The sequence below is a fragment of the Falco naumanni genome, chromosome 9 (genome assembly GCF_017639655.2).
Source record: "Falco naumanni isolate bFalNau1 chromosome 9, bFalNau1.pat, whole genome shotgun sequence".
Taxonomy (NCBI): domain Eukaryota; kingdom Metazoa; phylum Chordata; class Aves; order Falconiformes; family Falconidae; genus Falco; species Falco naumanni.
This window is the reverse complement of record NC_054062.1, coordinates 43912940-43937076: the sequence shown is the minus strand read 5'-3', so window position 1 is coordinate 43937076 and position 24137 is coordinate 43912940. Positions and strand designations below refer to the sequence as shown.

Here is a 24137-nt window from a genome sequence, read left to right as displayed (position 1 = left end):
TCTTTCAGGTTGGTCGGGAGGCTAAACCAAAACACACTAGCGAGGGTCTGGTCGGTCTCCTTGGCAAGGGTGATTCCCAGCTACCTCCCCTCCTCCCCCCGCCAAGCATACGTTTTTCTGTTTGTGGGAGAGGATCAGGGTCATTCCAGGCTGGTTCTGAGACACGAGAAGGAGCTGTTGTAGCGTTGATCTTGATTATGAGAAGCATGTCATGCTAGGTGTGCCAAGGATACTGTGACCTCTGGGAAAACGGGCTGAGTCCTTGAAATCAGGTTTTACTCCTGATTTCACTTAGCACTTGCTGCGCTGCTGCTGCTAGTTCAGGATGCTCGTCTCTCGGCCTCGCTACATGGAGACTTCTAGGGGTGTCATGGAAACTGGTTAGTGATTGTAAAGCACTTTGTAAATAATAAGCAGTAGTAGAAAAATGATTATAATATTGTTGAAGTATAATTAATTCTTCCAATAAAACTATGAAGAATTAATGCATAAATTGAGAACTCAAATCTAGGGTTTTCTGTCAAAAGACATTCAAAAGAATCAAAAGACGTTTTTTGTGGTCATATTTGATTTGCAGTTTATGAAATAACTTATTTTCGTGATGTAAAATTACCTAGTATGCAAACTCTCTTGATTGAGTACTTGAAAACAAACATGGCTTTGTAGTAACTTGTTATTTTCCCTGAAGATTATGTGTGCCCTTTCTTGCACTCGGCATTGTACTGCTTCATGTGGTTTTGTCTTTGGTATACAACCCACTGTGCTCCAGCTCCACACTTGATTAAATGGCATGATGAACTCTCTAATTATAATACCTTCACTTTATTACACTCAAAAGGATTGGCTCTGGTGGATGGTAGTGCGAACAATGTGTAACGTGAATGCGCTGTTTTAGCTCCTTATTTGTGTTATTAACATATGTATTGTGATCTTGCCTTCTGGTCACCGTCATGGAGTTAAATATGATCATGGCACTATGCATAATGGAGAGATGGTGCCTTTCACAAATGCTTTACTCTCCAACTAATAGTTTATAGTTTTATTACAGTAGCAAAGGCTACATTGAAATAGGTATCTCTTACATAAATGCAATATCCAAAACACAAGGAGCTGATTTTCTTTTCTGAATGGATGTGAAGCAAGTGTTAAGACAAAGCTTTTCAAGCAAGGTTTTGCTAGGGAAGAAAAATAGATGATAAGGTGTCACGTGCGGTTTTTTTAACTCATCTGCAGTCTGGAAGCATAATGATGAGGAAGTTTGGTGTGGTGTTGGAAACCTGTCTGTGGTTTTCTTTCCCTTGAACTTAGCTAACCTCTTGAACAGTAGCAAAGTTGCTGCACGGTCATTTTTATTTGTGGATGTGTCACTTAAGCTCAGTTTCTTCAACAAGAAATTGTGGAGGTCCTCAAATGGGGGTCTCACTTCACTGGTGGTAATGTTAAAGTCTATAAAGCTGTTCAGGTGGTGCTATCTTCAGACAAAGAACATGTCATTTTAGTAGTACGGTAGCAATAAGGAGAGTTCATGTCCCAGTTAGCTGAAACTCTCCTAGTATGGAAAATCCAGGGAGTTTAATTGAAGAAGGGACTGAACAGGAATCTGCAGAGACCAGTTTGGGATGAAGGGTGTAGTTCAGCTATTACCAGGGACAGAAGAAAAATAAGAAAAAGTCCCAAGTCTTGGTGAGCACCTTGCTGAGAAGGAAATAGTGTATTGAAACTCAAATCCAATAGGATGTAGGGAAAAGAAGAAAAAAGCATAAGAAATGGAAATATGGGAATATGCTCAGTGGAGGAGTGGGATAAAAGCGGATGAAGTGCTTAAGAAAATACATACTAGAGAGCTGTGGCACCAAAAAGCAGGTAATAATCCCTGTGGGTGCAGGAGGAGCATGGTCTTCCTACTTCTTGAGAGCGAGGGGCTCTCTTCCCCTTTACTCTAAGCATATGCTTTCGCCTCCCTTTGAACATACCCCTCAGGTAGTCTGCTGCCAGGTTATGTTTGTCGCTCCTTCCAGCACTGGTTTTAGCTCGTGTCCATGCAGCCAAGCTCTGGGAGACCCAGTCCCCTTCCCTCCTTCCCCAGAGACCGTAGTCAGCTGAAATGGGATGTGCATTCCAGGTGTGCTGGGGCTGAGACGGTGTTTGAGAACAGCCTGCGTGGGGTCGCTCCCTGCATCCATATGCAGTGGCACGAGTGAAATGCTCCGGATTATTTTGAAATTCAAACAGTGTCATTGAGGCACTGTAAAAGAATCATCAGTAAGTCTTTCAGAGTCCTGCAATGTTTTCTTGTTTTACAAATACAACCAAAATCCTAGTAAGCTTATTTAAAAACAAAACACACACACACAGCCCCCCCCCCCCCCCCCCCAAACCCCAACACAACAAAACAAAACTGAAAAACAAATTACAAAACCCAAGCATTCAGTTTATTTACCGTCTTGTTTAGCCTGATCGTGGGGGCATCATCTGTGACGATATTTTGTGTGCTGTGAATCAGATTTGTGGGCTGATGTTTTGTGTGTTTGTGCCAGTGATTTTGCGGTGGGCTGGCAGAGGCTCTGGGTTGAAACCCAGTGCTGGTGGCTGGCAGGCGTGGCGGCCAGCATGTCTAAGTGCGGCCGAGTATAAAGAGCCCTTGTGCATGCTGAAAAGAGGTGAGATTATAAATGTGAAACTGTTGAAACCATCCTTTGCTTTTGAGTTTGAAGAAATTCAGTTTGTTTTAAAAATAGATTCAATACCGAGTTTTCCTGCTGTAACACAGCTTGATGTATATAGGATCTTGTAGAAGGCGCAGGGGGGTAGTTTTGGAGCAAAGCAGATCACTGGCAGATTTAGCATCATGTATGTGTGCGCCAAGTTATTCTTAGCACAAGTGGAGCCCAGTCAAAAGACTTCTGGTTCGTGTGCTGTTCTGCTGTATTTTAAACTAATGCTGTGCATAAGTAATGCCAAGTAAGGGGAAGATGCAGGGCTGTTTGCTTATATCATGCAAGGTAAAATTAGTGAGCAAATTAATAATAACTCATTTTTCAGGCACAGACTGGAAGCCAGTTGCATGGCAGTACTGTATGGTGAGGAAGCAGCCAGCTGAGGTTTTATATTGCGCTCGTTAATATTTTCCTCCTTCTATCCTTTATGTTGACATTAACGTTAATTAGTTACTTGCAGCAACCCAAAAGTATTGATGAAAGCCTACGAACCCAATGTGCTTTTGTAAAATTAGTTTCCTGCTTAAGCAGATATTTCTCTAGTAATTGACACAAACCAGCCTCAGATGGGAAGGCAGAGTGTATGATTAATTCACCATGTTCTGTGGTTATTTCATGTTTATAGTAGAGAAAAGACTGTAAATATAGGGCTAGGTGCTCCACCTGTGTCCTCAGCTGATGATTTTCCCTGAATAATTTATTAAGGTGCCATCCTTTAAGTTCTCTTCAACTAGAGGTCTAACTGTAAAAGCACAAAAATTATAAAGCCTTCCTCTTGTTTTCCTTTGCCTTTATTAAAGTAGTGGAACACTACAGGCAATCCTAATACTGGTGCAGAATAACAAACCATACCTGCTACAGTGTATCGTGTATTGGGAAAATATGGGAAAAATAACCACCTATTTGTAACTGTGTTCCCTCAAATGCTTCCTAATTGCAGGTGTTAAAGTGACTCATCTCATGATTTAAGGACATATTAAAGTGGTTGGTTTGTTGGTTGTGGTTTTTTTTTTTTTTTAAGATTAATAAATAGGCTTTTTTGTTATCCCAGATAACCTACAGATAAGAAAAATGGCATCACTTAAGAACTGATCCCAAATAACATTTTCTCTTTGAAGGGATAAGTAGTTACCTGGTGCCAACCTTCTGGCTTTAGTGTGATCTCCCAAGTAGCACAGAAGCTTGCTACTTTAAATATTAGCTTTCAAACAGCTAATATTCCCTTCTGCCTTACAGGCCAGCAAATCCTTCTGATTTTCCCTCTGTTTTGTTTTCTGATTTTCCTTTTTGTCTAGGAATTTCTAAATATTGTAAAAGGTCAGGTGGTTTCTGTCTAAGTAATGGATTGCTCCGGGCTTTAGAAATTATGCCTGTTTATGGTCGTGCCATCTGCAGGAGCAGCAGCCTATCATAAAGTTACTGTATTGATCTGTCACTAGTGCTGTCTTGTCTGCCAAATGAAAAATGGCTTAAGCTCATAACCTGGGCCAGCAGTTTTCTTATTGTAAGCCAGACAAAAATGCTATTGATCTTCCTTGCTGAAGTGTTCTTTTCACAGCTTGCCAGCATCAACACACTGTTGTCCTTACTCAGGGCTAATTAGCTAATAATTTAATGCAACTGAGACAGCAGTCTCAGTTCACTTTAACAGCAAGGGAATATGCTGTAACTTAAAAACTATTGGACCTTTTTAAGGCATGGTCGTGATTGCAGTGCTTGTCTCCACTTTTACTCTCCCACTTCAAGTTTGATTTCCTCCACACTAAAGAATAACAGCCTGGTTAGATTGAGGTGTGCTGTCGCTTTTAGGATTTATAGGAAGCCAAACCCAGATGCGGTGTTCATATCTGTAGCTTTGTACAGTGTTCTTGGTTATGCACTTGCACTTTAGCTTTATGATTGCTTCTTGAGTGAAATCAAATAGTTCATTGAATTAATCATGGGAACCCTGTGGTTCATGAGCTACAGAGCAAGCAGATCCAGTCACATCTGAGAAATGGTTGATCGTACCTTTTTTGGTTGGTTCATCTTTTTGTGGTGTTTGCTAAAACACGAACCAAACAAAAAATCCACTGCTAAATTGTTTTAAATTAAAGTTTATATGATGGATCCTTCTTCCTAAGAAATATGTTTTCTTAATCCTCTTACTGCTGTGGAGGCCAGAAGGTTGCAAGGAAATTCATGTTGAAAGCACGGGAAAGATGTCATCTGCTCACACATGTTGAAAACTCATAGGAGTCTTCCACAAGGTTTTTTAAGTTTTTCATTCAAATATTTGGATAATTAGGTGTATGAACAGAGATGGCTTGCTTCCAGTCCTTAGCTGCATATAAGAAGCAATGGTATCACTTCAGATGGGGGGATTGCTTAATGTCATTCAGCCCCTGTTTAAACATGTGGAGAGTTCTCCTGGCTTGTCTCATACTCTTGTGGTAGTGAAAGATACAGCCTGTACAGCATTTATTTTAGAATAAACAGTAATAAAAGGATCTGAAATAGAACTATAAGCATTTTGCCAAAAAGAGATGGCAGGCATCATCTAGCAGTTTTCAGCTGTTGCGTATTTTTTTTTAGTAAGTTCTTGACCGAAGGCAGCTTCTTCTGTATTCTTTGCCCAGCCAGTGTAGGCCAAGTCTTAGTTTATATTTCAGAATTATGTGTGATTCATGTTGTATCTTTGTCTTCTGTTCCACATTGCTGAGCGCTGTGTGAGGCAGGGTGTACAGGAGGCGGAAGAAAACAGATAATCCCTCAGGGAAGTTATTCTTTACATTTTGTACATTAATTTCTCTGGAGTGCGGGTGCATATGTTAATTTTTTATATGAAAAAGGAGTTTAATCTATGAGGACACTTAAAATTTGCTTGAAATAAGGGAACTTTTAATCTCTGAAAGCATCCCCAAAGTGCAATTAACTATTCTGATGTCCTGATGACTCAACAGATGTTTCTGTAAACTAGAACACATCTGTCAGATTGCAGAGCTGATATGCCACTATATGTGATTTCAAATGACTGCCCATTAATGGATGTATTGTGATAAATATCACATAGATGGCAAGGTTGTCCATCTTTTCGATAGTCCTGTAATAAAATTTCAGAACGCACTATTCGTTGTCACTCTCTGGAGGTTGCTGTTAGTCACGTGAGATGTCCGACTCTTCCTTCGTATCTTTGTAAACTTGTTTGGGGTTTTTCTTGTGTCTTCCAGGCTCCTTTTTAATGCATGCAGGCCATTGAGTGGTATTTTTAATAAAACAGTAGAACTAAAGATGTTTCTAAGCCTTTCTGAAGATTCCCAGTTGCCAATTCAACTTGATTTTTAGACTGCACTCCATCTGTCTAGGAAAGAAAGAAAATACATTAGTAGTCCACACATGAGCAGCTTATTAGTTCATTTGGTGTGTGCAGTACAGTGATTCAAGACTGATCTAAAATATTCATCCACAATTACTGGCACAGCACAGTTCAAAGTGCCTCAAATCTGTGGGTCTGACTAAGGAATTTAAGGAAAATAGCTGCAAATTGATTCTGTATGTAATTAATGAAACATTTCATTCTTATGTAAATATTAAATGCTTGGGTATTTTTTCCCCTTTTTTTCCTTTCCTCTTACTGAGCTCCCCTTCCCTGACCTCCATTATATGTTTGTTTGTTTTATAGGATGGTGGGTGGGCTGGCATGGGGGCATGTTCTCTTGGGAGGAAGAATTAATAGCTGAGTCCTGTGGCTCATTCACTGGACAAACAGCTGTTCTCCCTCTAATTCACCCCTCCTCAGATGTCCACCCACCCCCGGAGAGGAGCTGCCAGAAGGCAATGTTTGCCTCTGCCTCGCTTGTTGAAACTCTCTGGCCACTCTCTTAGCGAAAATGCACTTCCCTTGAGCGAACCGTCCCGCGCACATGGAAAGCAGAGCTGTGCCGAGGGGAGCCTCCCCTCCGTCGGAGGGCCACGGCGGGTGGGTGACAGCAGCCACGTCTCAAAGTCTATGAGCAAGATTTTCCAGGGCTCACCTCTTCCAGAGCAGTGGCTTTGCCACAGCAGTGCCTGTTTGGAGCCGGGGCTGGATGCTAGTGGCCTTAATGTGGGTTAAAAGCTTTTGGCATGTTGCAGAGAAAGGGCTTTTGAGGACAGGAGAGAAGCGAGTAGATGTTTATCTGGGTGTAAGGAGTGAACTCGGTGAGGCAGTGCTGGGGTTTTGTTTAGGATCTCTCCCTCCCTCTTTCAGTGTCACAGAAAATTAATCCGATTTTTACAAATGCTATCAGTGGAAGACTTTAAGAACAGCCTGCAGTAAAACTTAGAAGATCCTGAGGCAACCTTCAGCTTGTTTTGAAATGACTGTCTTTCCAGCTCAGATGTCCACACAGAACAGAAATTGTGCAACATTGCCTGCTCTTGGCTGCCTCTCTGAGCTGCCGGTGGCCTTGAGTTTCAGCGTGGGCAGCCTGGCAGGGCTTGGCGTGAGGGGAGGCCCTGGACCCTGCCCTGCAGCCCTCCAGGGGACCAGAAAACCAGGATCCAGGGCTACCAGTTTGGGAGTGCTTGTGTAACGGCTTGTGTGATAGACAGCAAGGAGCGCTCGTCTGCTGTGACCACATGACTTGAAGGGAAGATGGGGGAAGACTGCTTCTAGCTATTAAATCCCAAGATATGACGCTTCCTCTGGGGCATGTGTGCAATTATTCCGTTCAGTGCTTTTACTTCTGTGATGTTAGTTCGCATAAAAGGTTTGGATCTCTAAAACTGTGTTTGCCTGTGTCTTGCTTGGGTCACGGTGTTGCAGCTTTCCTTCCGTCGACTTCCCTGGCACAACGGCACCGCTCACGCAGGCAAAGCAGGTGACAGCCCCCACGCTACACCATGTGCAGACGTAGGTTTGCATGTACGCACACGTACACGGTGTTTAATCATAAAGAAGGTGGTTAGGGTATGGTAGTATTCAGTGAGCTGATGTCAAGGCAGTCAAGAAAAAGGACTTGGCAGTGGATAGATTTGAACTTGCGTGAAATGCCTAGCTTCGCATCTAGAGAGATAACATGTTCATCCGTAGATTTTGGCACGCCTGCTAGAAAGAGTGGCCGAAACCAATGAAATGAACGTTTGTAATTTTTAATCAATGAGTTGACTGGCAGAAATATAGGGTGTTAAAATTGCTTTCGTTTTTTTCTTCCATGTGGGTGAACTTGTTTCCCTTAATATGGTTCTTCAGCACATCACTTGAACTGCTTTCTGTTCAAATACCTCTTTATTGGGCAGTTCCATTCTGATTTAAGTAAAAGGAGGGAAATACCTTTCTTGTCTCCACTCCCATGAGTGGAAGATAATGGCAGGAATGGAGATTGTATATTGATCAAGTTTAAAAGGTTATTAGGCAGGGATGGTAAAAAAATCGGCCCCTGATTTCACATTGCTGACCTTTAAAATTTGTTTCCGATAGGAGAACGTGGAGAAGGAGATGGGTTACATTACTAAAGTATCTAAAGAAAAAGTTAAGAGCGCTTAGATACTGTTCTTTGGTTTTGAAAATGAATGCACCTGATTTTTAACTTGCTGTGTTTTAAGAAGTTGAACTGGAGGGGTTCTGGCTTTGTGCTGCTAAAGTCAGAGATTTGTCGTCATTATTTGAGGCAAGTGGACAAAGGAAAACTTTCTGGGATTTCACCTAAGTTCTATTAAAGGGCTTAGTAAATGAGGGATCCAGCTCAAAACTTCAGGACAGAAGTTTGGGTGTATTTTCCACATGAAAAAAAACTGATTAAAAAGTACTTTTTCACTAAGAAAATAATTTTTCCTTATAAAACCTGGGCACAGAGCTCTGAAAGTGTTTAAGGCTTTGAGGGGTTTCGTTTCTTTCTTTTAAAAGTTTTCTTTAAAAACCATCTTTCCTCGCTTCTGTGCCCCCTTTCTCTGCCTCTGCGTGTGTTGCTGTAGAGGCAACCTTGTTTCATACTGCATTAGGGAAGAATGTTTTCTGACCAAGATGAAATTAAACTGTTTATAAACAAAAGACACGGAAAAGATACACCACCATCATCACAAGGGTAGTGTTTTAACTTTCTTTCACCCCAGTATTTTTCCCTTAATCTAGCTTTTGGTTGTTTATTTTTCTCCCCAACAGCGAAAATAACGTGTGTGTATTACATGCAGCTCTAAGCCCTTTGCCCTGCTGCTGTGCTTCAGTAGCAATGCCATAAAGATTTTTAAAAATATCCTGCTGCCAAATATAAGACATTTGTTAGTCTCAGAGATGATGGCTTAATTTTTAGTATTCCTTGGTGTTTTATATCTTGGCATTTCTTATGACCTACAATTAAAATGACTTTAGTGAAGTCCCAACTTGTATCCAGATTGCTGAGTGTGGTTGAGTGTCTCCAGGGAGAGCCTTGAACTGCTCGCTAAATCAATTTGTTCTTTTCTCAAAACAGATTAAATATGTTTTACCACTTTAAATTAAAAAATAAATAACCCCATATGACATAACTGCTACATGTAAAATTAAAAATGTGCTCTGCGCATTTTGAAGGGTAGTAATTTTGATGCCAATGCTGTGCTGATAGTATTCCACCAGAGAGAGAAATGAATGGTTAAAACCAAGCATGTCTAATCCTGTCTCGCTGTTCTGCTAGTCTCGTTTGGGAATTAAGTTGATGGCACACTACTTGGGTGGGTGCTAACTGCTAGATGTGGCAATAATCTTCTTTAGCAAAGCCTGAGACACTCTGCTTCCACTGCATCACCTCCCTAGAGTTGGATATTTTTTTTTTTTTATTTTGTCTTGTTGATGCATACTGCTTTCTTTTCAGGTCAGCCTTCTCCTACCTATTCCTTTAGCAAGATTAGCTGCAGAACTTGCTTGTGACTCAGCTGCACCCTTAGTCAATGCTTCAAGTGTAATTTTAGTAGACTTCTCCTGCCTACAGTCTATTTTGTGTCCAACACACAGGAGAAGCAGAGGGAAATCAGTAGCTTCTGGTGCTCTGCAAGTCTGCAGAGGATATGCAGGCAGCTGTACATAGGAGTCAGATGCACTGGCTATACCAGAAGCAGGCTTTGTTTCTTCAAACCACTTCCATGGCTGTGCTTGAGTGGATTATTGTTTAAGGCTCTGTAAGTACAATGGGATGTAAGGAAAAGGGAAGGGGAAAATTTTTCTAAAATAGAGCAAAACAAACTAAAAAAGTTGTGACAGAAATAGATGGCAAATGGTCTCTAATAATGGGATTTTACAAGACATGTCCAATCTCCAGAACAATGGTCCAGTTTAAGCCAAGATTAATAGTGCTCGTTATCCTACGCCTGTGAGTTGGCAACTCAGTCCTCCACTATAAACAGATGCGGTCGAATATGCTACAGTCTGCGGCGGACAAGGTAGGAACTGTTACTACAATGGTCACTTGTGAAATGATAACGATTGTTTTGGATTCCTCAGCTCCTGGGCTGATTTTTGCTGTTGCTGGCTGCGGCGCTGAAGAAGGAGCAGCCTGGCTGCGGGAGCGTGGAGCTGCGCCTGGGCTGACTCCCTTCTGCAGAGCAGGCACGCCAAATCTGTCTTATTTCAGTACAGGCCAAAGCCACCTGCGTCAGGTTGGTGTTTCACAGCAGAGCTGTGGCCTGCCTTCACAAGGATGCACCAAAGTGCCCGTCCTCCCAGTCCTATTTTTCTGTTCCTGCTTTCTCCTGGTGCTGGACCGCCTGATCCAGCCTACTTATTGGTGTGCAGCCCCTTATGTGGGGAGTGGGGCTGCGAGGGAAGTGGGGTGCAGCGCTGCCCCAGGCACTTGAGGGTTTCCAAGGCCGTGGCAGGAGAGCAGAGACATGGACAATCGCAGTGGTTGACTTTAGGTGCACCAGGCCCATCTTAAATTCAGATGCAGCATGGAAAAGAGCGCCAGATTGGAAAAGTGGTTCTTCCCTTAATGAGATTTTTGTGGAGCAAGTTGGGAGAAGCAAAGGATTTTGTTGTTGTTCTAAACTGAAGATTGTGATACTGCTCACTGCTGCTGTTAGACCTTATATATGTCGGGTATGACACAACCCAAATGTGTTCCGTTCCATCTCACAGTGAGGAAATTGCAACCTCATGGCTTCGTACATCTGAGAAAATTGTACACTCTGGTTATGTTCTTTTAGGTATTTTTTTAAAAAAAAAAGTGAAATAAATTTCTTTATTTATGCAGAGAACAAGGGTAATTTTTGCTCAGAATTGGGAAAACTAATCAAGGAAATGGTGACTGAAGGAACAAAACTTTTGCTTTTACCCCAGTGCAAAATAGGGGAAAAAGACCCAAGCAAAAATTAAAATTCTTATTACTGCAATTCTTTCTTATTTTGCTTTACCCTGGTGGCTTTCTGCCTAACAGAGCAAGTCTGGAAAATCTCCCAGGAGGACTGGTTGCTGTATCACGTTGGTACTGCAACCACAGGTTTGACGGCATGTCTAAGCAACTGTAGCGTTCAGCGCGGTGAGCTTCACCATCGCAGCCCTCTGCCATCTGCCCTGCGAGATCCTACTCCTGTTTTGGGAAGAAATGCTGTAGCAGTGGAGTGTTGGCCAAGGGTTTGCCTGGCACCGTGGGGGGCGCGGGGAGCCTCTGAGGGGGGATGCAGGCAGGGGGCTGATGCCAGGGCTGGCCAGGGCAGGGAGGAGGATGCATTCGGTGGTGCCAGGTGAGGAACGTGGCAGGGTTTCAGGGCAGTCTGGCCACTTTCTGTGGCTTTCTGCTGCTTGTTTGGAAAGGAGTGTTCATCATCTCTGTGCCATCAGATGAGTGTCTGTGTTTTACAGCGCATTCTGGTGTGATGTGTCTGTGTGCTTTTTTGGTTCTTGTTTTAATAAGGGTTAGTGAGGACCAAGTCTAGGTGCAGGCAAAGCTGAAAGTTGGCTGCCCCTCTGCCCTGTTCCCTTCTGCTTCCCCCACCCCAGATCTTTTCTTCCCAACTTTACCTTCCTTACCCCATCTCTGCCCAGGAAAGGAGCACAACAACCTGCTTTGAGCTTAGTCTCTCTTTTTCCCCCTTCAAAACCCCCACCTGTTTTGCACTGCTTATTTCAGCAACATTTTATGCTTCTCTTCCATATAAAACTAGCAGATTACCTCTTTTTTCCGGCAGAGGACAGCATCCAGTGCTTGTCAAGCATACACTCAGTGTTGACTTTGAGTTGCTTCAGAATTTCAGAAAAGCCCAGGTTTCTAAAAGCTCCAGAGTTGATAGAGGGCTATGATGCCTTACAAGGACTGCATATAATATTGAAACACTCTGTAGAAGCTTGTGAAATTTCCCACATAGCAGCAGCATGCTTGTTGACCAGTAAGCTTATTTAGGAAGCACAGCACTTTGTGTTCTTCACTTATGACCCAGTTACAGCCCTGGATAAATGAGAAGTCAGGGTTGCCGGCACTCTGTGGTTTTACAGGAATTCTGTGTTTGAACATATTCTGCAGTTCAAGGAGAATAATGCTGGAACTTGGAAATAACTTGTGAAAGTAGAAAAATACCCTGAAGTGTACCTGCCTCGTGTATTTCTGAAAGAAGATTGTACAACATACTTAACTGTCTGTGTGGTGTTTCGGTTTTCCAAGAATTTCTGTGTGTATGTCTTCTGTTTGCTGTCTCTTCATTTTTGTTTGGGTACATAGAGGCCAAGTGGTATTTTGTGTATGGAAACTGAAGGTTTTGCTCGTGGTTACCCTTTTAATTTTATTTATTTACAGTTAAAAGTCCAGCACAGGCTGAGTGCTGGGGCGTAGACAGTGCAGTCCCTCTTGTTTTCCTCAGGGGGTAAAGTTGAGGAAGAGACGTGGGCTCCAAGAAAATGTGTGATAGTCCAGAAAGATCTGTGATAAACCCCTTTCTAAGAACTGGCAGCCACCAGGTGGAACCAGGATGTGATGAGAAAGCAGGGAAAGTTGTTTGTGCTTGACCCAAGTCCATTGCTATGATACAGCTGAGACTTAGGAGGCCTAAAGATGAAATCTGTGTTGTTTTCCCGTTGGACTTCTTCCAGTTCCCCCCTTCAGTGTTTCTTATATGCTTTAAGACTTGCTGTGATGCACAGTTTACTCTGGGCGTTTCCCTTGCGTCTATTGACCTTTTCCATTGATTCATCTTGGCAGAATCACTCAGAACCAGAGTGCCATGTTGAAAGAAACATGTTCAGACAGTGTGGTATGTTACGCCTAAACTGCAGGGCTGGTGCTAGGGGCTGGGGGGGCATCGCATGGGCTGCCCTTCAAGAATGCCCCGAGGGGCTGCGGTGGCCCCAGACTGGAGCGAGGGCGCCCCAAGGGAGTGCAGCCAGCCCAAGCCAGAGCGAGGACATCCTTGGGGGACTGGGAGTAGTGGAGTAGCAGTCCAGGCTGGGGAAAGGGAAATCTGGTGAAGCAGCAAGGAGCAGTGGAAGGAGAAATGAGAGACGAGGAGCAGCAGACAGAAACGATTGCACCCACAGCCTCCCCGGCTGCCTGTTGCCCCGCCAAAGGTGATGGGCTGGACTGAGTGTAAGGCATGGCAGAAACAAGGGAAGTTAGACTAGGAAAGGGCAGGGGGAGAAAAGATGTCTGAGCCTTGGAAAGATGGAGGAAAAGAGTTTCTCTCAGTGTTTGCTGCACTGCTTAGTCTTCTTTTTTTCCCCTCAGCTCCTGAAACAGTCATTAAAAGTACATTAATTGGCAATAAATAAATTAAAATTAAGTAAAATTGCCAGAGTTGGTATGGTTTTGCCTATGACATACAGACAACAAATTTTGAGGATTCTTGTACTTCTTTTCTACTTCTTGAGTCTTTTGTGTTTACCTTAATCCACCTTTACAGTTTTGCTTTTGAACTTTGGAAGCCTAGAGAGGCATCCTTCAAAACAAACAAACAAAAATCTGAAAGCTGAAATTTTTCTGTGATGATGAGACTTCAGCAAGCTGGCTTTAGGAAAAATTCCAAGTGGAGACACGATAAAATCACAGGAGTTGGCAGCCCTGCTGTGCTGCCTCTCCTTCCTCCTCTCAACTTCTGCAGCCTTCCCTGCTTGTGCTGGTCGTCTCCTTCACCGTATTGATTTTTACAGTGTAATCTACTCAGAGCAAGGGTTTTGTTTATTATGCACTTGTAATGCACCACATGTGCATTACTACAGGGGTAATGTAACACAAAGTGCCTGGTATTTCAAGCATCAAGCGGTTTGTAGCCAAAAAAGCATTTGGCCGAAAAGAACCGTGTTTTTGTGCTCCCTCTGCTGGATCCGGCTGAGCAAGATAGACTCACCGGCCCGAGCACCGCCGGTTCCCTCTGCGCTCTTCCCCGATTCATACCTGGCAGCAGCCTTGTCGGGCACCGGTGGGTGTTTGGGAAGGGCTCGGCGCTTTCCAGTCGCTGCTCGTGTCGCGGGACATGAAGCAGCTATGAATGGGTAAAGGGTGGCGACTGCGCGGCATCGAGTTGTGCCGCAGCGAGGCCATGGTTTCACACCTGGAAAAGGGTGGCCGATGCCAAGTTTAAGATGTTTCCAGTTGTCTCCTCTTCCCCATCTATCTAATCTCATTTGCAGATGGAGCCTGCTACCCTCTCACTGTGCCAGTGAGACTGTTTTGGGGGATCTTCCTAGAAATAGGATGAGAGAATGCATCAGACTTCAATAAAAAGCCAATTTTATTTTTAGAAACTGATTCCAGTTCAGAGCAAAATCCTGTGAAGCACGCTGGCGGAGCTGAAGCTGGTTTGAGGGCATGGGAACAGGCTGGGGCAGCAGCGGGGGAGATGCTACAGCCCCTGAGCAGGTTGCATGGTGAAACCAGGGAGCAGATGCTGGTGGGGGACAGTGCCAGTGTCCTTAGAATGAGCTTGGGCCTGATTTGTGAAAGGGGTGGGTGGTCTGTAATGTGAATTCACAGAAATGTTAATGGGATAGCCTTTCTAAGAGGTGCTTTATAAAACAAAGTAGCAATTGTGGTGCCAGTTTTACAGATGGGCAGAACTAAGGCACAGAGGAGGGGAGCGGAGCATTGGCTCTGTGTGTTGCAGCAGTGCAGTTTCAGCTGGTTTAAGCAGCCTCTGTTCCTACCCTCTGCCATCACGGCTGATCACTCCTGCCCTGCGCCCGCTCCCTGTGTTGTGCTGGCACAGCTGTTTATGAGCCAACATGCTGAAGGAAAGCAGTTCCCCCGATCCAGCTAGCCGTGCAGCTGCGCAAATGCAGGGCTGGAAGCAAATGGCTAGGAGAGGGAAGCGAGAGGTAAAGTTTAAGCTGCCAAGTAAATGCTACAGCCCAATTTGCCAAAGTCCCATCCCATCACACCTGGAATGGTACCCGGCTCCTGGGGCAGACAGAACAAAAGTTTATCCTTTGGAGGAACAGACTTAGAAGCTGGGTAAATAACTAATTCCAGCTTCATTAAAGGCCCAGTATGCATTAGCTCAGACAGTCATGTTAACACATACTAAATCTGAATCAATTAACATGTTTTTTCTGGCTTGTATAAGCAGAACAAAAGCACTGGGGAAAACTTCTGGATGAGAATAAGTACGTTCTGGGGGAAAACATTCACAGTTCAATGAGGCCTTAAAAACCAGTCCTTCACCCAGGGTGCCTGTCAATATGCAACTTCTCTAAAGTTGTCATTTGCTTTAAGAAAACCAGCAGAGCTCCTGTCTGAAGCAGACTGTCCCTTGGTGGCACTGTACGTGGTGGGGTGGGGTGGCTGTTTCTAATGTAGGGTTTTCAGACATGTTTTTATTCTTTGTGAATTATTAGTAAGCAGAATAAATATGACTGCAGGACAAATACTGAATGCAACTAACAGATTATTTGTAGTTATTTGAGGTTTTTCTTCTGCATTTTTTTTTTTTAAGTCACCTGTGACTTCTGCATCAGATGAGTTGTTATGGAAGTGTCTGTTCCCTGTACAGATGGTCCCTGGGGGGAGGAACCTGGGCTGGCTGTGAATCATGTGCCTTTTTTCTGTAATACTTGATTTTTCATGTTTGATGGAATGTTGTTTTGAATGAAAGTTATTTGGAAGTTAGTCAAAAGAGAATCAAAATATAGTTGTCGTGTTCCTTTCTTCAGCATTTGCTGAATTTTCAAGCATAGCATATAAAGCTGTAAGGACACCTTGTCTGCCTGCTGAAACAGCATGTAACAAAACATTGCCCTGTCTCCCTTTGCAGTCTTTATAATTAAAAAGCATTTCCTAGAAGTTGTGGTGCTCTGCCAACGTCATCTGTAAACTTGTTTTGTTTTGCTACAGACAGGATGGTGGTTTTGAGGTATTTTGGTGTATTTGCTTAAGCAGAGTTTGGGGGTTGGTTTATTTTTTTTAATGGCACTTAGCTCACAACAGTCAGGGAGTACCCTTTATAAAGAGAATAAAAGAGACTTCAGCGTGACCTTTAACTGGAAAAAAAATTACCATTTGGCTCCGGAAATTTTGATAGAAACATCAACAGAATTCTTATTAACTTCTCCTCATCTCATTGTTACGGGCAAGAAATCCTGTAAGACTTAAAGTGCTGGAGTGAGTCTCAAAAGCTTGGGGTCTCAAAGAGCTGGGCTGGAACCCCCACCCAACCTCAGATCTGGTCCTCCAGGCTTGGTCCTGGGACTCCTAAATGCTTCTTGTTCATTTCAGGTCTATTCAGTGAGCTTCTTCAAATGCTGCTGTGCTATGCAGGAGAATGGAAGTGTCATGTGTCTGTGTTTTTATTGCAGGAAAATGGAACTTGTTATGTGAGGGCATAGAGGAAACAGTCCCCAGCTACTGAGAGGAAGAAAGGCCGGTGGGAAATATTCAGGTAGGAGAGCTTTATGCACGATCAGGTGGTAAAAACACTTGTGGACCTTCAGTCTTTTTCCAGACGCTGCATCATGTTTTATGCTTTAACGGTTGATCTGGTCACTATCAGAGTTTATTTGTTGTTTTAAGAAGCAGTCCTGTTTGGTCAATTGATTGCAACAACAAAACACTGCAAGCAAAGCCCTCAGCATAAACATTCCTCGGGCTATCCCTGGTACAATATTGATCCTGATACAGAATACAAACAAATTACTCTTTGCATGAGCCATTTGAGCTATAAAACAGAGCAATAATGTGTTCTACTAGCTGCCAGTAAATATGCATTTATAATAAATGAAATAGAAAGAAGGTGATTCTCCCCCTCTACTCCGCTCTTGTGAGATCCTTCCCCCTGCCCCCAGCACTGTGTCCAGCTCTGGGGCCCCCAACTTAAAAAGGACGTGAAACTGTTGGAGCGAGCCCAGAGGAGGGACACCAAGATGACGCGGGGGCTGGAGCCCCTCTCCTGTGAAGGCAGGCTGAGAGAGTTGGGGCGGTTCAGCCCGGAGAAGAGAAGGCTCTGGAGAGACCTCAGAGCAGCCTGCCCGTACCTGGTGGGGGGCTACCAGAAAGCTGGAGGGGGACTTTTTACAAGGGCAGGTAGCGATGGGGCAAGGGGGAACGGCTCTAAACTGAAAGAGGGCAGACTGAGATGAGAGATAAGGCAGAAATTGTTCCCCGTGAGGGCGGCGAGGCGCTGGCCCAGGCTGCCCAGAGCAGCTGGGGGTGCCCCGTCCCTGGCAGTGCTCAAGGCCAGGCTGGACGGGGCTTTGGGCAACCTGGGCTAGTGGAGGGTGTCCCTGCCTGTGGCAGGGGGGGCGGAACTAAATGGTCTTTAAGGTCCCTTCAACCTAAACTGTTCTATGAAATCCCTGAGTAGAAATGAACAGTAGTTTCAGTGATTCATTCAACAGCTCTGGTTCAGCAGTTGTACAGAATTAAAAAAAAACAGTGGGCACTTGGGGGTTTCTGTTGCCCCCCAACCCCCTGCAATCTTTGCAGACTTGCTCTGTTGCTGCTTTTGCTTTGTTTTGGGTTTTTGTGTTTGTTTTTTTTTTATATTTTAAGTATTTTATAAAGCAATAGGTAATTTCATCTTGGCCTTATTTCCAGTGTAGTTTAGAGCTTCTCAAGAATTTGGTCTACATCTTAGTTTTCTTGTGGACCAGCTGCCTTTCTTTACACTGTTATGTGGGTCATCTACACTTCAACTCCTTGTCATATCCCTCTGGCATTTCCTTATATTGGGGAATACCGTTACAGACACTCATGTATTTGTAGTTGCTTTGAATGGAGCTGAAATTAGTGGGAGGAGTCAGTCAGTACCCTTGTGCCCGTCACCACCGAGGGTGCATGGATGACAGCTGAACCCATTTCCAAAAGGAAAAAAGGTAATGATCATCAGAACATAGACTTTTATTTTTTTAATCTGCTTTACCATGCTCGTATAATCCTCCTCCCCCTCATCCATATTTTCAGTGCTGCACTTTGATGAGCTGCAGACAGTTGACCTGAAGGCATTTCTTGATGAACATTTCTGTCTGCTCTCAGCCTTGAAAAACTCAACCTTTTCAAGAACTGTATGGGAGAAAAATGTGTAAGACTAATATTTATAGGCTGAAAGAGAGGAAAGAGGAGAGACTAAAGTGTAAAACTTGCTTCCAGCAGAAATGCCATCCCTCTTTTACCTCTGATAATTAGAAGCATTTCTGACATGGCTATAAAAGCAAGTTAGTGGTGTGTGCCTGCCGTTTACTGTGCTTTTGTACTGCAGAACTGTTTTCCTTTTTGTATGGTGATGCTTTCTTCTGTTTTGTTTTAAGGCAAAACACAGATTTCAACTGATACTCAAATATTACATTATGATTCATCCATACTCCTACATTTTAAACAATTACTTCCAAGTACTTACACATGATTGTTTGTAAAAATGGAAGGTTGTTTTTCAAGTTCACATTTTGAGTACTTTTTCATAATGTTTAGCAAAGCTGATGTGCATAAATCCTTTCATTAATAGTTCTAACTGAAGTCCTACTGCGAAACTAGAAGGAGAGGTTTTACCTCTCATAATTTTTGCCGGGAGAAGATCTTGGCTATATTAGGAAATATAACTAGTACTGGTTGTAACTCTAATAGGGGATATAGAGGACACTGCAAATAGTTTTTAGTGATGCCTTAAAGCATATACTGTATTTTATGCCCTCTGAGTATAGGTCTAAGACTTTGCTCTTTAATTGTAAAGATAACATGTGCAGGCATATAGAAATGCAGCAAATAATTAAAACAAACAAACAAAAAAAAACCAAAACAAAAAACTTAAACACCACACCAAACCCACCCTGTTTCAAAATTGTGTTCCTGAAAATTTCCAGGAAAATTCCTTAGACTTGGATCCTGGTTTAGAAAAATAAAATAAAAATCACTTTTCTGTTCCGTGAAGAAACTTGGGAATGAAGTTCCTTACTGTGCCTTCAGGTCACGTGGCCTCGCTGCTGTAGAGCTGGAATGTTTGCCATGGTATTTCCGGAGGCTTCATAAACACACAGAAAGAACAGAGGGGTTAGGAGGATTTTTGGGTTTTTTTTTTTTAATGACTATATTCTCCCTACCCCCCTGCCTTTTTTTTTTCTTGCCTTTTTTTTGGGGGGGTGGGGTGGGGGTGGGGCTGGGTAGGGGTTGCCTGTCTGAATTCATGATATTTTAGTTGTGGGTTGTTTGGTTTTTTTAGGACTTCAGAAGAGTTCTTACCTGATCAATCCCATGAATTTTCAGAGTTCATCTTTTTTGAAGTAAAAAAAAATTAAAGATATTTGGCACTTTTTTAATTGCTGAACTTGTCTATAATTATTTCTTACTTAACATAATACCTGGCAACCTACATGCTGAGCCTAACTCTGCTGTTTAGATGCTCTTAATGTTTTACTTTTGGCATGTGTCACTGTGAGTGGCATTCTGTAATCTGGCTTGATAGCCGTCATCTTGCAAGCTAGAGTAATACAAACACAGATGAGCACTCAGACAAGGTTACAGTGAAGAGCCATCTCCCAAGTCCTGCTGCGGCAGTGTAGAATCCTCAAGTCAAATCAGAAAAGCATGGAATTAGTTCTGGCTCCTGGGATATGAGGGTTAAGATTATGCAAACCTCTTCTTTCTAACTGTAGGAGTAGCACATGCTCCTTTTGAGACTTTGCAAACACCAGCTCAGATGGAGATTGTGAGGATCTCTGTGTTAGTGTGTAATGTTGTGGATATGTTATGTCTTGGTGGCAAGGTGGGCTGAAGGAGACATTGCAAGGCACTCCTACACCCCTGCTCTGGTAGAGATGCATCTTCTCCTTTCCCCTTCCAGCAGAGCTAAGCTGCCTGTTGAACAAGGGCAGAGAACTGATCCGTTTTAAAAATAACCTGGCAAAAATGAGGAGGGAGGGGGGAGGATGAATGGTCTATTTTTAGCTTAGCCAACTCCATTTGCTACATACAGAGTACCAGGAAGCTGTCCTCCTGCTACCAGGAGGGGTGGGAAGAGGGCAGTGCAAGGGGAGCTGGTAAAAAGCGGCCAGAGGTAGGAACTGCTTGTTACAGCTTTGCTGCTGCAAAAAATCACCCCAGCGCTGTGGCTGTGTATTCCAGAGGCTACTCAGGGCGTGGCTGGTGAAAGGTTTGTAACTATATAAAGATGGCTTGTTGCTGAGTCAAGTTGTTAATTACATCAGAAATTACAAAAAGGCAGCATAGTTTGTCTTGGAGCTTTCCTTTAAAGTACACACAGCTGATTTATTCCACACCCCGCACCCCCCCAGCCTAATTCAGGCCCTGACTTGGCATGCCAAGGAGGAGCCTTGGTAGATCGGGAATTGAGCAAGGGTTTGGGTTCTGCACATTGACGGGGCTTCTTCGCTCCTTCCCTATCTCCCCTACCAAACTTTTTGAAGCCCATCTTTAAGTGTGACTAATTATTTAGTTATATTCTCCTGTTGTGGAACTGTAGTATCATTTACTTTAAGAAAGTAAGATATGTTTTCTTTCAATAAAATATGTAGTGTCTGACTGCCGCAGGTGCCACATTGTCTGACTCATTGTGTGGGTACCCCCGCACACCTGTGTGGACACAGAAACACAAAGATGGACAACAGAAGAAGGGAAAGAAGGAAGAGGAGCAATATCATGAGTTGAATGGCTGGGAAGGCCTTAGGGTAGGAAGAATAAGGCAAAGACACAACAAGGAGAAAGGCTGGAGGTTTAAGGAAGGGAAATTGTCCCTCCCCAAACCAGCTTTGTTGACAGAAATAGATGTGAGAAAATAGGAACTAAAGATGATGGGAAGAACTAGTTGAGGTAGTTGTAGTGATAATTTTGGAAGTGCTCCCACGCTGTAGGGGTAGGCAGATGGGATACAGCAGTTGCTGTCTAGGCCACTGGTGTTTGAGCCAGTTCTTCTGTTTGCATTCCTGTAGTTTCAATTCTGTAAAGCTGAGTTGAGACATGCTTTGAGTCTGAAGGTAGCCAGCTGAACTGGTGATGTTCCCACTGTTTTCTGGGCGCTCTGCCCCTTGTCATGTCAGTATTGGGGCAGGGACTGGGGAGTGGAGAGTCCTTTTTCCCCCTTGCTTACCTTGGTTATCAGTATAAAACTCTTGGATCCTGTGACATAAAAAGCATACTGTGATAATTGGTCAAAGTCTTCCAGGTTGATCTAGTCTAGAATGGTGGTACCTACCGGTTGGTAGCTAAAGCAGTTGACTGGGAGGGAATGGTATGGAGCCAAGAAGTAGTCCTGAAGCTATTGGACTGTTATATGTGAGGAAAAACATAGTTCCAACGATCAACTTAAATACATCTTTGATCTTCTGTAAAAGTAAGCCATGATTCAAAGGCACACTGTGTTGAGCATTGTCTGCTTTTTATATGGGTTGTGGTTTTTTTTTGCACCCAAGTGAACATGTACAAATGTGGAGAAAGACCTGAAAAATCTTGTACAGTGTAACTGAGTAAGATGTTGGTAACTTCTTAAGTGAGTTGTCTTTAGTACTGTGCTTTTCAGTAAAATGCAGTAGTGCCTTAAGTTTTGGGTGAAAAAGGGACCCAAATCCACCCCTGTAGATAGAGGAAATAGTGCACAAGAGCTTCCTTTTTTCTGGAGATGTTCCAGTGTTTTATCTAGTTCCATAGTATGTCTGGCTGGTTTGTAGCTCCTGTGCCTTTATGAGAATGTGCAAGGATGTTTTATAATTTTGCAGTGATAATATGTGTATCTGAATAATGCTTTTCATGGTATTTGGCTTATCCCCTTGCTATCTAAGACTTCCCAAGCCTTTACAAGGAAACTTTGTTTAGGTAGGCCAACAGGAATCATGGTTGAAACTTGTTCTCAAAAGCTTCATGTTCTTAATTGCCTTTGACAGTGGTTGGGAAAGATGTCACTTTAGCATAGTGAAAAGCAACCGAAAAAACTTATATTTTTAATGAAGGATTCTCTATCTGGATGAATTGATACTGGCAGGACAGTATTGGTTAAAAATAGAAGAACCTTCTGCAGACACATGGCAGTTTATCCTGGTTTTATTTTGTCTAAAAAAAAGCAATGTGCATATACAGAGTATAGACAGGCCTTTTAGTCTGAGGTACTTCCTTTGGCAGACGGCTTCTGATTTTTTTATTTTATTTATTTTTTTAAAAAGTATTGCTTTGAAGGGAGACCAAATAGAATCAATATTCAAGTATTCTGTTTATCATGTGACTGCATGGGAGATAGCTGTATCCTGTATTAAACCTATTTTATGGTGATATGGACAAGATTCTCACGCCCTGGTAAAGGATGCTAGTTTGCATTCCTTTGTGCAAAGAAGTCTTTCCAAAAGAAATAATATGCTGATTGGATATTTATTTTTGTTCAATACAAAAGTATTTCTAGCTAACTAGCAAATATTCTACTTCTCTATGCTTCCCTTTTCCCCTAAATCTTGTTTATCTCCTCAGTGTTTTCTTCCAACTATTAAAAATGTGGGTTTTTAGGGTATTTTAGATCAGTTGCATTACAAGCCAACGATTTGTAACTTTTCACCAAAAGTGTATGTAAGGAAAGGGACTAACCAGGTAATTTGGCTTCTATAGCTTACGCATATGTATATTGTATATCTTAGACACGTATCTGTAACATACCTATACATTAGGTATGTTAGATATGTGCATGTAAGTTGAGATCTTGTTTCAGAACAGTCTGTTAACAGTTGATGATTATATATCATATATGTATTTTTAAATGACTGACTTTTTAAATAAGGTTAAATTAACCTGCAATAATAATACTGTTGCAGGTTTTAAAATATGTTTCATATTGTACAGTATTTAACTAAATTCCTCTATTTAATCTTATTGAAGTTAGGAAATTCAAGGTACAGTTGTTTTTTCACACATTTTATTAGGTCTTGATATTTCTGATAGCATGGCTTTCTTTTTCAGGCCTTCAAGTGGGAAAAGAGAAAGAGAAATCTATTTCCTTCTCAAGACAAAAGAACAATGCAAGTGTAATCTCAGCTCTCCATTTTTCTTTTGTCTATGGCTAAGTCCATCTCTTAACCTGGTATGATTAATCCGGTTTGATTTGTTCATGTTTTTAGAAGTTTATGAAAGGACAGGGAAAAGGGAGGAAAAAAATTCCTTTGAAGCACCTATCAGTGATTCAAATGCTGCCTTGAATCATCAAGATATGTGTGACTGAGATCTGTGTTACCAGAGTGCGGGAAATACTGAGTGAAATGACAGCAGGTGTATAGCCTGAAATGATGAGCAGGGCCAAGTGTTTCAACTAGTTGTACTCTGTTGAGGATGTATAGCCTGCACCAGAAAGCAAAGTAAGGCTTTTCAAGGAAAATATTTTGAGCTAACAAATCATGGAAAACCTTCATATACACAATGTAATCTAAAAATCTCACAAGTGAAAATAACCCTAATTAAGCTGCAGCATGTGAATGTGCAGAGGAGCGTGCCTGCAACCCTGCATGAGGTACCTTCTCACACTTGCTTATACCTGTCTCGTACAACAGAAAGTTCAAACAACTGAAAACTAAAAATACTGCTTTACAGATGGAGTGGGAGGATGAAGAAAACTGGTATGAACACCACTTTTCAAAGATATTAAGTGCTTGTCACAGCAACAGTCTGGTGGCAGAGAACTCAACAAAATAATTAGTGTTGAATAAGAAGGTGTTTCCTTTTGTCGCCTTTGAACGGGGCACTTTAACTTAATGAAATTCCTTTTTGCTCATGTGCGCTCCTGCTGGGTGGACAGAAGCTCACTAACTTCTGTAGGACAGTTCCTGTTTAATATGATTTAGCAATTTTTTTTTTATTACTATCCTTTAAAATGTAGACTTTTCCAGTCTCTTCGGGTGCTCTTCTTACAATGTGCTTTCTCCACACACACCCCGCCCCGCCAGTGATTTTCATTAATACCTTTTTATTTTTGTCTCTCTTTTCTCTGAATCCAGAAGTTTCTCTTACAAACTGTTGCCAACCACCAGATGATCACTGCCTCTTTAGTAGAAACAGTGGCATCAAAGGAACTCTGTTTTCTTGGGTCTCAGTTTGATAACAG

At 42.6% G+C, this 24137-nt stretch overlaps 1 protein-coding gene across 7 annotated transcripts in view; it reads left to right on the top strand.

Moving 5' to 3' along the window:
- ZMIZ1 (zinc finger MIZ-type containing 1) overlaps positions 1-24137 on the top strand; it is a 359666-nt gene that overhangs the window by 108469 nt on the left and 227060 nt on the right. For all 7 annotated transcript variants that reach the window (XM_040605424.1, XM_040605427.1, XM_040605425.1 and 4 more), the window contains exon 3: positions 16420-16502. The gene's annotated coding sequence lies outside the window, so the exon portion shown is untranslated. The remainder of the gene's footprint in view (positions 1-16419; positions 16503-24137) is intronic.